Source organism: Theropithecus gelada, chromosome 11, assembly GCF_003255815.1.
Source record: "Theropithecus gelada isolate Dixy chromosome 11, Tgel_1.0, whole genome shotgun sequence".
Taxonomy (NCBI): Eukaryota; Metazoa; Chordata; class Mammalia; order Primates; family Cercopithecidae; genus Theropithecus; species Theropithecus gelada.
Window position 1 is genome coordinate 15,965,613 of NC_037679.1, and position 12,372 is coordinate 15,977,984.

Genomic DNA, 12,372 nt, shown 5'->3' on the forward strand with positions numbered 1-12,372 from the left:
GGATCCTTCCCCTCCTCACACCCTCCCATTGTGTAGACTCCTCAGAATTGGCCAAAAGACTCAAAGGCAACAGGACACCTATGAGTGCCACTGGGTCCCATTCTTTAGCAGAACACCTTGGTTCTTTCCACCTAATGTTGCCAGTCCTGAGTGATATCTCAGTGGAACTCTGTTGAGGGCATGAAGAAGAAGGTGGAATAGGCATCCAGATGACAAGAGAGCTCCCTCCCACCATGCCATTACTCTCCCCAGGACACATCATCTCACCCAGGTCACCCAGCTCCACCCAACCATGCACCCCAGTCTTGGATTCATAGGGGCTTAGCCGGCCTTGGAGAGCCCCAATGGGGCATGACGTCCATAGGAAGGTAGGCATGACACTCATGGGGAGGTAGAGAAGATTGGCATCTCAGCCAGCTGAGTAGTGAGTGCTCCATGCAGTGGGTCAACAAGGATATATTCATACTGCATTTTGCCCAAAGGCTTCTAGATGCTTTTCTGATGCCTGTTAAGGATCAGGAAAGATCCTTAATGTACTAGCACATCCCTTCCCTCCCGTTTAGAGCTCTGAATTAGAAGGATAGTGTCTAAGAATTCCAGGCCCCCCAAATGATATGCCTCAAGTGTAATCTATCCATATTCCCCAGAGAGTGCCCCAACCTTCACCCGAGAAACATCTGTGCCACTCTAAGCTCCCTCAGCCTCTCTTTTTAAGATATCTGGACTCATAAATTGAAGGTCTCTACTAACAGCCTAAGAATATGAAAATCAACTATCTCTAAACCCAGCTGCCCATGAGCCCACTGTCTCTGACTTCACTTTCCTCTGCAAAATAATGAGGGGTTCAGATGAGGCAGTGGTCCCAATTATAGGAAACTTGGATGCTTCCTTTATGTGAACAGTTGACCACATGGCACCCTGGGAATGGGGCTAAATGTCCTCACTTTGTTGGGGAGGCAGAGTCTGGAGGACAGACTCTCATACTGTTGGAGGCACTAATGATGGACCTAGACTTCCAGACAAGGATTTGTTTCTTGCCCCATTGTCCAGAACTCACTCATGGGATGTCAGAAACTTCTCCCCATAGGTTTCCTTGACCTCAGGGCTGACCTGGTCCGACAGCTCCTTGAGGTCCTGTAAATGCCTCTCAAAGCTTCTCATATTGGTCTTGAAGTGACCAGGTTCAATCACAGCCACCTTCACTTCAAAGTGGGAGAGCTCCCACCTGCATGGCGGACACACAGAAGGGCAAGGACTTAAGAGGTCTTGGGAGGCAAAACACAAAAAACAAAGAAACCTAATACAAACCCAGCATGCAACAGCAGTGGGAGATGCAAGAAAGCTTGGAGAGTTGGGAAGGGCAGCAGATAGCAGATGAAAGTTATGATGGTGGCCTTGCCTCTCTCTGGGGTTTCCACATTTTACATACCAAAGCTTACTAGCCCTAAATCCTACCAATTCAAGAGCAAGGCAGCACCTCAGTGCTATCACTTCCTATGCCCCTCACATCCAGTGGATTACCAGAATTCCCATATTCCACCTCCTCTGCAGTCCTCAGTCCCCTCCCTTCTTCTCCTGCCCCAGGAATCTCCCTGGCCTCTGAGCTGGGCAATGGCAGCTGTCCTCTGTGGAGCATCCCCCTGCCTTCAGTCTGGTTCCCCACACTCACAGCCACTGGGCTCCCTGCAGTCAGTGGGTGTCTAGAAGCCGATTAGACCAAGGAGCTCTCCTGTGCAAATCCCGTTTTTTTGGGGTTCCACTAACAACAGCATGAGGCACAGCTCCTGCCCAGGGCCTCCACGAGCCCACATGCACCCACCTGCCCAGCCTCCCCCAAGGCCTGGCCCTGTGCTTCACCCCATAAGGCCACCACAGCACAGGCAGATGGCTGAGGCTTGCCCTGGACCTGGGCTGAAGACAAAAGTCATTCCCCCATTTCTGTTCAAGGCTGCCAGGTGGGGATCCTCAATCTTCAGCTCAGACCCCACTGCCAGGACCCTCCCTAGCTTAGGAGGCTGCCATGGCCAGCAGAACTGACTGGGTCACAACCCCTGTGAGAACTGGCAACAGTGATTCTGGCTCTCTTGCCCCTCTGTCAGGTGTTAGAGCTTTTAGGTCAGAGCTAAAACCTTGTTGTTGTCCTAAGCTGAGTTTATTGGGCACTCATCCAAGGGCCCAAACAGTATGTTGCATGGACTCAGATGCTCTCCCCATGCCTCCAGGGCCCAACAAATATCTCTCCAGGGGAGAGAGACAGAGACAGGAAAACAGGAAGACAGTAATGGGGTAAGAGAGAGAAACCAAGGGGAAAGGACAGGAGAGAAAGGAAAATGGAAGGAAGGAATAAGAAAAACACATGAGTAATTACTTTCTGCATCCTGGTTAGGAGAGATACGCCTAAATCCTAAGACTGGGGGAAGTTAGAGAACAGGCCTGCACTGGGCATCAGGGGACAAGCTATGCTACAACCTGCATCAATGCCAAGGCAATATCTGTCCTGGAAGAAAAGGTCACCCTGTGTACCTGGGTATCCCACAGCTCACTGTGGACTGAATGGCGAGAGCAGGAGGGGAGGAGGGAAGGGGGTCTTATGCCACACAGGTGTCCAGACTATACTCTCTGCCCCAGGAAGTACCACTCTTTCCTCCCACCATCTCATAAGGCCACCTCTGCCCTATCCCCATAGTGCCCAGCCCATTTAGCTTTGGGGAAGACTCTACAGAAGACACAGGGGAGCAAACTAATAGTATGAAAGATCTGGAGTAGTCAGAGCTACAGAGCTATGGATTCCAGGCCAGCAGGGGCAGGGGTGTGAGTGGATGGCAGCTGGGGGATACGGGAGACAGGGCTTGACCCTAGGAATATTGGAAAAACAATAAGGCCTGCAATGGTAGCCCTTCCCCCACTCAGAAACCTTTCCTGGACTTGAAAGAACGAGGATTCTTTGATTCAATAGTTTTACTTTTCTTGAATAGCACTACTACGCCTGTCAACAAACCTTGGTAGAGAATCATTACTCAGATGTTACTTATGCCAGGAAAAGTGGGTAACAAACTTCGGCATTCAACGATATAGAATCCCTTTAACAAATTATGGTCTCTCCACATGCTGGAATATGGAGACCTTGATTGTTATGTTGTGGAAGAAATTTGATGATGAAAATGCTGACCCCAGAATGTGTAAAGTAGAGGGAGATTAACCCTGGAGGCTGGGATTAGGGTGAATGTCATTTCACTCCCATCCTCTTCTATCATTTCTCCAATGAGAAATCCTCTCTTACTGTCCTATCTATCCAATCTTATCCTCTTCTATAATTTCTCCATGTTTTCCATTTACAATCAGAACAAAGCAATCAATGATCTCCCTTTCCCCAAAAGGAACAGGATTCATCACTCGGTGTTTGATGTGAAGTCCCTTCAGCTCTCCAAGCCCCAGTGTCCTGGTGAGTCAAGTGGGGATCATCTTAAAGCCCTCAACAGGGACAAGTGTGAAGGAACCAGTAAGAGAATGCTGAGATCAGAAGCCTGGATCCTCCCCGGCCCCATCCCCGATGGTCTCATGCCAACTGTCAGGACCCCACATTCTCCAGAGACTGGGCTCTAACCACAGGCTGGACTCCTCTAACCCTGGGCCCAGCCACGGCCACTCTAGGACTTCTGCTCTGGAAAATGAAAAGCTCAAGCCCCTGAAAATAAAAGTCCTGGGAATGTTCCCAGTTAGCAGACACTAGGTCTCCCCTAGTGACACACAGAGAGAAGAAACAAACAGGCATGAGGAGGGATTGAGGTGGTACCTCTGTCCCCCACACGCTCCTTCGCCCACTGGGCAGCTGCAGCAATGCTCTCTGTCGTGGTGATGTCCATGGTCACCATCTCCAGCCTGTCTGAAGCCTGGCCCTTAGCTGCTTGGCCCCCTTCTCTGTCCTACACGCAGCTCCCACAAGCCTTGTGCATCCAGCTGTCTGGCCAGCAGGTTCCTGAAGCGTGAGTTACAGCTCATGATGAACACGTACTTGTCTCTCAGCTGGCTCACCACCTGCCTCTCCCTGTACCAGTGCAGAAGGTAGTACAGGCCCAGGAGGGCCGCCAGGTAGAGCCACATGGCTTTGCAGACGACAGGTAGGCTGGGGTGAAATGAGAGTCTGGCCTCTGTTGAGACAGGAGGATTTAAGTACTCAGAGGGCTGCGGTAGGCAGGGAAGCCCTCAGGCATTTTGGCAGAAAGTCCTCACTTTCCTCCCTTATAACTGTCTTTCTGCAACATTTTTTTAAAACCTGGTTTCATCTCTCTACTATTTGAACTGCCTTTGCAAATAGTCATGCCTGCAATTGCAAACACCAAGTCCTGCCCAGTAGGAAACTATTATGACTCAGCAATGCTTCCCTAGTCTGCAAATTTCTTTCTGTGACCACACAGATGTTTATGTGGGTACAAACATGTGTATTCACACAGGCTCACACACAGCTACCTGCACACACTCTCCATGGCAAACATACCCCTCTGCTCTAAGTACAAGGGTCTGAACTGTCTCTACAAAGCTGCTATACTGACACTCCTGGTCCATGGTCTCCTGAACACAGAAAGACCTTATTGGGAAGCTACACATGCTTTCCAGGCACGTTAGGTGGAAATCCCTCTCTGAGCCTGAGTTTCCTCATCCTGCTCAGCAACCAGACTCAATCACTCCTCAGAAAACTGGGTCATGGTCAGGCTCTCTAGGATGAGAAGGAGAAGCCGAAAGAGTGGACAGGAAGAAATCTTCTCCTGCCATAATAGTTTTCTGGGCCAGAGGAGTGCAGGATCCCATGGGGGGAGTCCGACATCTAGGGTAAAGAAAGTGGAAAGAAGGGAATGGAGACTTGGAACCCACAGGAAGGAAACATCCAGGGATACTGGGAGGGGAAATGGAAGGACTTCCACACGCAAGAGTCCCAGGGCTCACCCACTCACCTCCAGATATGCCCGGTGCCCAGCCCTGGGTGCTGGCTGCACTGCCCTCTGCCCTCCCCTGCCAGTGCCCACATCCAGAATCTTCTCAGTGACCAGGGTTTCCTTCAACTGTATGTTGTCAAGGGCCATGCACAGGGACATTTCCCAACCTTCACACCCACTGCTCCACTCTTACTCCTCCTGAGAGTAACAGGACCCTTGCCTGGGGTGACAGCTGCTCCCCAGACACTCTAGTTGGGAGCAATCCCTGGAAGTCCCAGAGGGGGCATTCAGAGGGAAGAGGCGTCTGGGAGACACCCCCTCACCCCGAATATGAAATCCCTCAGATTTGCCTCTGGCTTGCAGATTTCTTCCCCGCTACCTAAGTCCTTCGACAACCAAAATGAGTGACTGAGGCTTAAGTCTGAATCATCCAGGGTTACTAGAGCAGCATCAGGGTGTCTTGGAACTGCACCGAGGTTCTCTCGCCCTGCACAGCAAAGCCAAACACTGACATCGGGATAGCGGCAAGGGAAAGTGAGCTATTTATTGCAGGGCACCAAACAAGGAGAACTGGGCAGCTCAAACATAAGACCCTATGTCCCCTATGGTGCACAGGTAAGGGCCAAGATCAGGGGCCAGAAGGGAAGACTCTTGATGTTGGGACTCAAAGACCCCATGCTCCTGAGAGAGGACCAGGACAGCAAAGAGAAGGAGTGAGGCAGCTTCTGTGGCTCCCCTGGCCTCTGTGGGATTGGGCCCCAGTCCCTGCACAGGTCCCTCAGACTGGACCTGGCTCCCTGTCTGAGGAAAGAGGCCTGGAAGGAGGAGAAAAGGAGAAACTCTTATTTTGCTAAGGGTCAAAAATAGGGGCCTTGGACTGGTTTTCACCAGACTTTTCATGGCCATTATTGCTCTGTGGTGTCAATGCTCCACCTATGGCTCACAGGAGATGATGTGGGCCATGGGTCCAGTTTCGGTGCAGCTTCACCTTCAGGGGAGCCCAGGCCAAGGTTTGTGCCCTCACCATGATCTGCCTCTCGGGAGAGGACTCCTGGGGTGAGTTACACCTCCTGCACACCTACCCAGTGAGTGATGAGTTAAATCAGCAATCATTTATTCATCTTTGTTTTGTGTGTGTGGTTGGCTTTGTGTATGTGTGTCTGTGCACAGGCAAGTGTATGTCAAGAGGGTAAAATAATCAAAGCTTCCACACTATGGAGGCTTCAGATTAAATATCAAGCTTTTGCTTTGCTTTGGGGGAGACAACATAGCTTGACCTTGATTGATCTGGCACAAGAGCATTGAGGGACTTGGAGCCTCCTGAGGACCCTCCCTGGTCATATTTGTATTGTTGTCAGAAAAGACGGTGCTGATCCAGACCCCAGGAGCAGGTTCTTGGATCTCACATAGGAATGAATTCAAGGCGAGTCACAGAGCACAGTAACATAAGCAAGTTTATTGGAAACTACTCTGTTAGAGAGTAGGGCATCCTCAGAAAGCAGGAGGAGGAGGTGCTGGCCTTTGTTAGTGCCTTCCTTAAGACTGGGCACTAGCAAACCAGCAGGAGCTATGATTAAACTTAGAATTGCGCAGAGGTGCTAACTAACGATAGGGGCTATTGATGTTATCAATGACCATTAGTCCTTTAAGGAAACTGTTCTCATTAATGTTATCTTTAAGCAAAGTGAGCAGCACTCTTAGGACACCTGGATATTCCACAGGCCAGGGGAAATATGTTCTGTATAGCCATACATATTCTGTAATTATAACTGGTGGTCAACTTGTAATATGCCTGTTTTCAGACTATAAGTATTAACCTTAGAGGTGCCTTGTGAGTGCCTAGCTATTCGCTTCAAGATGGAGTCATGCTATCATGTTTTATTAAGCCAGAGACCTGGTAAGCAGGTGTTCCTCTAACAGTATTTTCAACATTCACATGCCTGACACCAACGTTCATTACATGTTCTATATCAAATGGCCCTGCAACATCTGACCTCACTCTCAGTTTTACAATGAACACCAATTTGTTCAACAACATAGGGTTCCCTAAAGGCTCCATATGCTGGATTTTCATCCTGAAGAAAGAAAACTGATATGCCTGGGAAGGTACCTACAAAATAAAATTTATACTTAGACCAGGAATCTGTACCCCTCTCTCCTAATGCTTCCTGTGTTGAGTGCACACTTGCAAGATCATCAGAACACTGAAGACATTGACAGCTGGGGTCCCTGGAAACAATGGCAATTCAAGGAAATTTCTGTCCAGCACACAGCAGGGACTCAACAAAGGGTAGCATAAAGTAAAAGATGAGCCCAGAAGTGACTCTCATTCCCTGCCACTGGAGGAGCTGGTGTGTTGGGATATGGTGGAGGACCTGAGAGATGGCACAGGGAAAGTGCAATGACTTTTAAGTGAGGGCCAGTCACTGAGGGCCACAGAAGGCACAGGTGAGGGGCAGAGGCCTCAGTTACCCCAGAGAAGGGACATGGGGCCTGTCAGTGCCTACTGACATCTCCTTGCTGGCTCATCCTTAGGTCTATTTCTGTGACCTGAGGATATTCCAACATCCATAGAAAGAAAACAATTGCTCCTTATCTCGGTGGCAAGAATGGCTGGGAGAGGGCAGGGTAACTTTCCTCTTCAAATCCACTCTCAGGTCATGCGTCTCATCCCCGGTCTCCAGGAAGGTGCCTGCTTTTTCCTGCCACTATTCTCTAAGGCCACCCAAAATGTGGAAGCCACTTTGGAACTGGGAAACAGGAAGAGGTTGTAACAGTTTGGAGGGCTCAGAAGAAGACAAGAAAATGTGGGAAAGTTTGGTACTTTCTAGAGACTTGTTGAATGGCTTTGATCAAAATGCTGATAAGGACATGGACAATGAAATCCAGGCTGAGGTTCTCTCCGATGGAGATGAGGAACTTGTTTGGATTGTTTGGAACAGGAGGAAAGTGATTCATTACATTTTAGCAAAGAGACTGGCGGCATTTTGCCCCTGCCCTAGAGATCTGTGGAACTCTGAACTTGAGAGAGATGATTTAGGGTATCTGGCAGAAGAAATTTCTAAGCAGCAAAGCATTCAAGAGGTGATTTGGGTGCTGTTAAAGGCATTCAGTTTTAAAAGCAAAAAAGATGATAAAAGTTCAGAAAATGTGCAGCCTGACAATGCAACAGAAAAGAAAATCTCATTTTCTGAGGAGAAATCCAAGCTGGCTACAGAAATTTGCATACGGAACAAGAAGCCAAAAGTTAATTCCCAAGACAAGGGGCAAATTGTCTTCAGGGCATGTCAGAGGTCTTCACGGAAGTCCCTCCCATCATAGGCCAGGAGGCCTAGGAGGAAAAAGTGGTCTCATGGGCCAGGCCCAGGGTCCCCGTGCTGTATGCAGCTTGAGGACTTGGTGCCCTGCATTCCAGTTGCTCCAGCCATGGCTGAAATCGGCCAATGTAGAGTTTGGGCCATGGCTTCAGAGGGTGCAAACCTCAAGCCTTGGCAGCTTCCACATGGTGTTGAGCCTGCCAGTGCACAGAAGTGAAGAATTCAGGTTTGGCAAATGTCCATCAATGACAGACTGGATTAAGAAAATGTGGCACATATACACCATGGAATACTATGCAGCCATAAAAAAGGATGAGTTCATATCCTTTATAGGGACATGGATGCAGGTGGAAACCATCCTTCTCAGCAAACTATCGTAAGAACAGAAAACCAAACACTGCATGTTCTCACTCATAGGTGGGAATTGAACAATGAGATCACTTGGACACAGGAAGGGGAATATCACACACCAGGGCCAGTTTTGGGGTGGGGGGAAGGGAGAGGGATAGCATTAGGAGATAACCCAATGTAAATGATGAGTTAATGGGTACAGGATACTAACATGGCACATGTATACAAATGTAACAAACCTGTACATTGTGCACATGTACCCTAGAACATAAAGTATAATTTTTAAAAATTGGGGTTTGGGAACCTCTGGCTAGATTTCAGAGCATGTATGCAAATGCCTGGATGTCCAGGCAGAAGTTTGCTGCACGGGTGAGTCTCTAATGGAGAACCTCTGCTAGGATAGTGTGGAAGGGAAATATAGGGTGTTGGGGCACTGCCTCGCAGAACTATGAGAAGAGGGCCACCATGCTGCTTTTAGGGTCCCATCTCTACCCTTGGCCTTTGGGAGTCTGATTATTATCTTCTTTGGGTTAAATCTGCTTGGTGTTCTATTACCTTCCTGTACTTGCATATTGATATGTTTCTCTAGGTTTGGGAAGTCCTCTGTTATTATCCCTTTGAATAAACTTTCTACCCCTATTCTCTTTCTCTACCTCCTCGTTAAGGCCAATAACTCTTAGAATTGCCCTTTTAAGTCTATTTTCTAGATCCTGAAGGCATGCTTCATTGCCTTTTATTATTTTTTTCTTTTATCTCCTCTATGTTTTTTCAACTGGCCTGTCTTCAAGTTCACTAATTCTTTCTTCTGCTTTATCAATTCTGCTGTTAAGGGAATTCTGATGCATTTTGGAGTATGCCAATTGGATTTTTCAGCTCCAGAATTTCTGCATGATTCTTTCTAATTATTTCAATCTCTCTGTTAATTTTTTCTGATAGAATTCTAAATTTCTTCTCTATATTACCTTGAATTTCCTTGCGTTTCCTCAACACAACTATTTAAAATTTTCTGTTTGAAAGGTCACATATCTGTTTCTCCAGGATTGGTCCCTGGTCCCTTATTTACTTCATTTGGTGAGGTCGTGTTTTCCTGTATGGTGTTGATGCTAGTAGATGTTCTTTGGTGTCTGGGCATTGAAGAGTTATGTATTTATTGTAGTCTTCACTCTCTGGGCTTATTTGTTAGCCATCCTTGTAAGGCTTACCAAATATTTGGAAAGACTTGAGTGTTGTGATCTAAGCTGTATCTGCTCTAGGGGGCAACCCACACCCAGTAATGCTATGGTTCTTGCAGAACCTCGTAGAGGTACCACCCTGATGTTTGGGACAAGATCTGAGAGAATTCTCTGGATTATCATGCAGAGACTCTTGTTCTCTTCCCTTACTTTCTTCCATATATACAGAGTAATTCTGTGTGTTTGTTCTGAGATATCTAAAGCTCGGGGCAGAGTGACACAAGCACCCATGTGACACCACCACTATGACTGCATTGGGTCAGACTTGAAGCCACCACAGTGCTGGGTCTCAACCAAGGCCTGCTGTAACCAGTCCCTGGCTACTGCCTATGTTTGCTCAAGGCCCAAGGGATCTACAATCAGCAGGTAGCAAAGATAGTTACGCCTGTGTCCTTCTGTCAGAGCAGTGAGTTCCCCCAGTCTCTGTGTGGTTCCAGAAGTGCTGTGCAGGAATCAAGGGCTAGAGTCAAAAACCTTAGAAATGTACCTGGTATTCTACTGGATTACAGCTGAGCTGGCACTCACACCACACAACAAATCCTTCCCACTCTTCTCTTCCTTGTCGAAAGACAGAGGAGCCTGACCTCACAGTCACCACCACCCCAGGCCACATGGAGTACTGCTAGACTCCCATCTATATTCCCTTAAAGCCCAAGGTCTCTTAAGTCATCTTGTGGTGAATGCTGCCTGGCCTGGGACACACCATTCATATTAGTGGGCTCCCTATTGGACCAGGGCGGGTTCAGAAAATGCCATCCAAGAGTCAAGTCCTGGAATCACAAACCGCAATAGTCTGCTTGGTGTTCCACTGCACTGTGGCCGTGCTGGCACCTAACGTGCAAGACAAAGTCTCCATTACTTTTCCTTCCACTTATCTCAAACAGGAGGTGTCTCTCTCCATAGCCACCAGAGCTGGGAATGTCCCAAATCTTACCTGAAGCCAGCAAGTCTCAGAGGCTCACCCAAGGCCCTTGATGTAGTACCTGGCTATCAATGCTGGTTATTTGGGGCCCAAGGTCTCTTCAGATGGCAGGTGTTGAATGCTGCCAGCACTGGGTCCTTTCTTTGAAAGCACTGGGTTGCATTCTTGCCCAGGGTCTGTCTAGAAATGCCGTATGGGAGCTAGGGATTGAAATGGGGGCCTCCTGACTCTGATCATTGCCCTATCTTGCTGTGGCTGAGCTGGTATCCAAGATGCATTATGAAATCCTTCCCACTCTTCTTCCCTCTCCTCTCCTCAAGTGGAAGAAAGGGGTCTCCTTTGGAACCTCAAGCTGTGCAGCCTGGGGTCAGGGGAGAGGTGATGTCAATATTCCCCTTTGCTGCCCCAGCTTGTGTCTCAGTATGTCACCTGTCCCCTAATCCAGTGCCTCTGGGCCTATTACTGCACTTCCCATAGCCTATGAGGGGCAGTCCTTATGGCCTAGACTTCCTTTTCAAGTTTACTTGGAGACACAGAGCATGGTAGTCCTTGGTGGCAAGCTTTGCGGGCACTCAAGTCAGTTCTGCTGTGATCAGAGATTCCCCTGTGGCACTAGGCCTTCCCTATGAGTTGCAGCTCTTATGGCCTAGACTGCCATTTAAGTTTATTTGGAGACATGGAGTGTTGTAGCCCTTGGTATTGAGGTTTTCCAGCACTCAAGTCAGGATTGCTAGGATCGGTGATTCTCCTGTGGCTAGGCTGGTTTAAATGCTCCCTCCAAGGATGGGCATCAAATGAGTTTGGTCTGGGTTTTCTTTCTGCTCTAACAGGATAGCACTGAGTTCAGTGCCTCACAATTGCTGTGTTCTCCCTCCCGCAGCACCCAGAGAGGCTTTCAGCACCATGCCTCCACTGCCAGGGTTTGGAGAGCAGTAGTGTCTGTGATTCACAACTATTTTTTTTCTATCTCTTCAGTGCCTCTTTCAGCAATATGAGGTTGAAACCAGGTTAAAGGGTTTTCACCTGATTGTTGGTTCTTATGAACATGTTTTTTGATGCAGAGATAGTTGTTTTGTTTGTTTTTGTTTGTTTGTGGTTTTTTTTTGAGACGGAGTTTTGCTCTTGTCCAGGCTGGAGTACAATGGTGCGATCTTGGCTCACTGCAACATCCGCCTCCCGGGTTCAAGCGATTCTCCTGCCTCAGCCTCCCAAGTAGCTGGGGTTACAGGTGCCCACCACCACACCCGGCTGATTTTTTTGTATTTTTAGTAGAGACGAGGTTTCACCATGTCGGACAGGCTGGTCTCGAACTCCTGACCTCAGATGATCCACCCGCTTTGGCCTCCCAAAGTGCTGGGATTACAGTCGTGAGCCACTGCCCAGCCAGAGATAGTTGTTAACTTGGTGTCCTGGTGTGAGGTGGGGAAGAGAGAATGATCCGTGAAGCCTTCTACTCCACCATTTATCTCCAACCGCTCCTCACTGTGTGTGTTTTGTTTGTGTGTTTGTTCGTTGTTTTTTGTTTTGTTTTGTTTTGTTTTTTTGAGATGGGGTCTCACTCTATCACCCAGGTTGGAGTACAGTGGCACAATCTCAGCTCACTGCGAGCTTTGTCTTCC

General features: G+C 48.3%; 1 pseudogene; it reads right to left on the reverse strand.

Annotated features, from left to right (window-relative positions):
* Positions 1–1,053: 1,053 nt before the first annotated feature.
* LOC112634241 lies at positions 1,054–4,101 on the reverse strand (annotated as a pseudogene).
* Between the last annotated feature and the right edge of the window lie 8,271 nt (positions 4,102–12,372).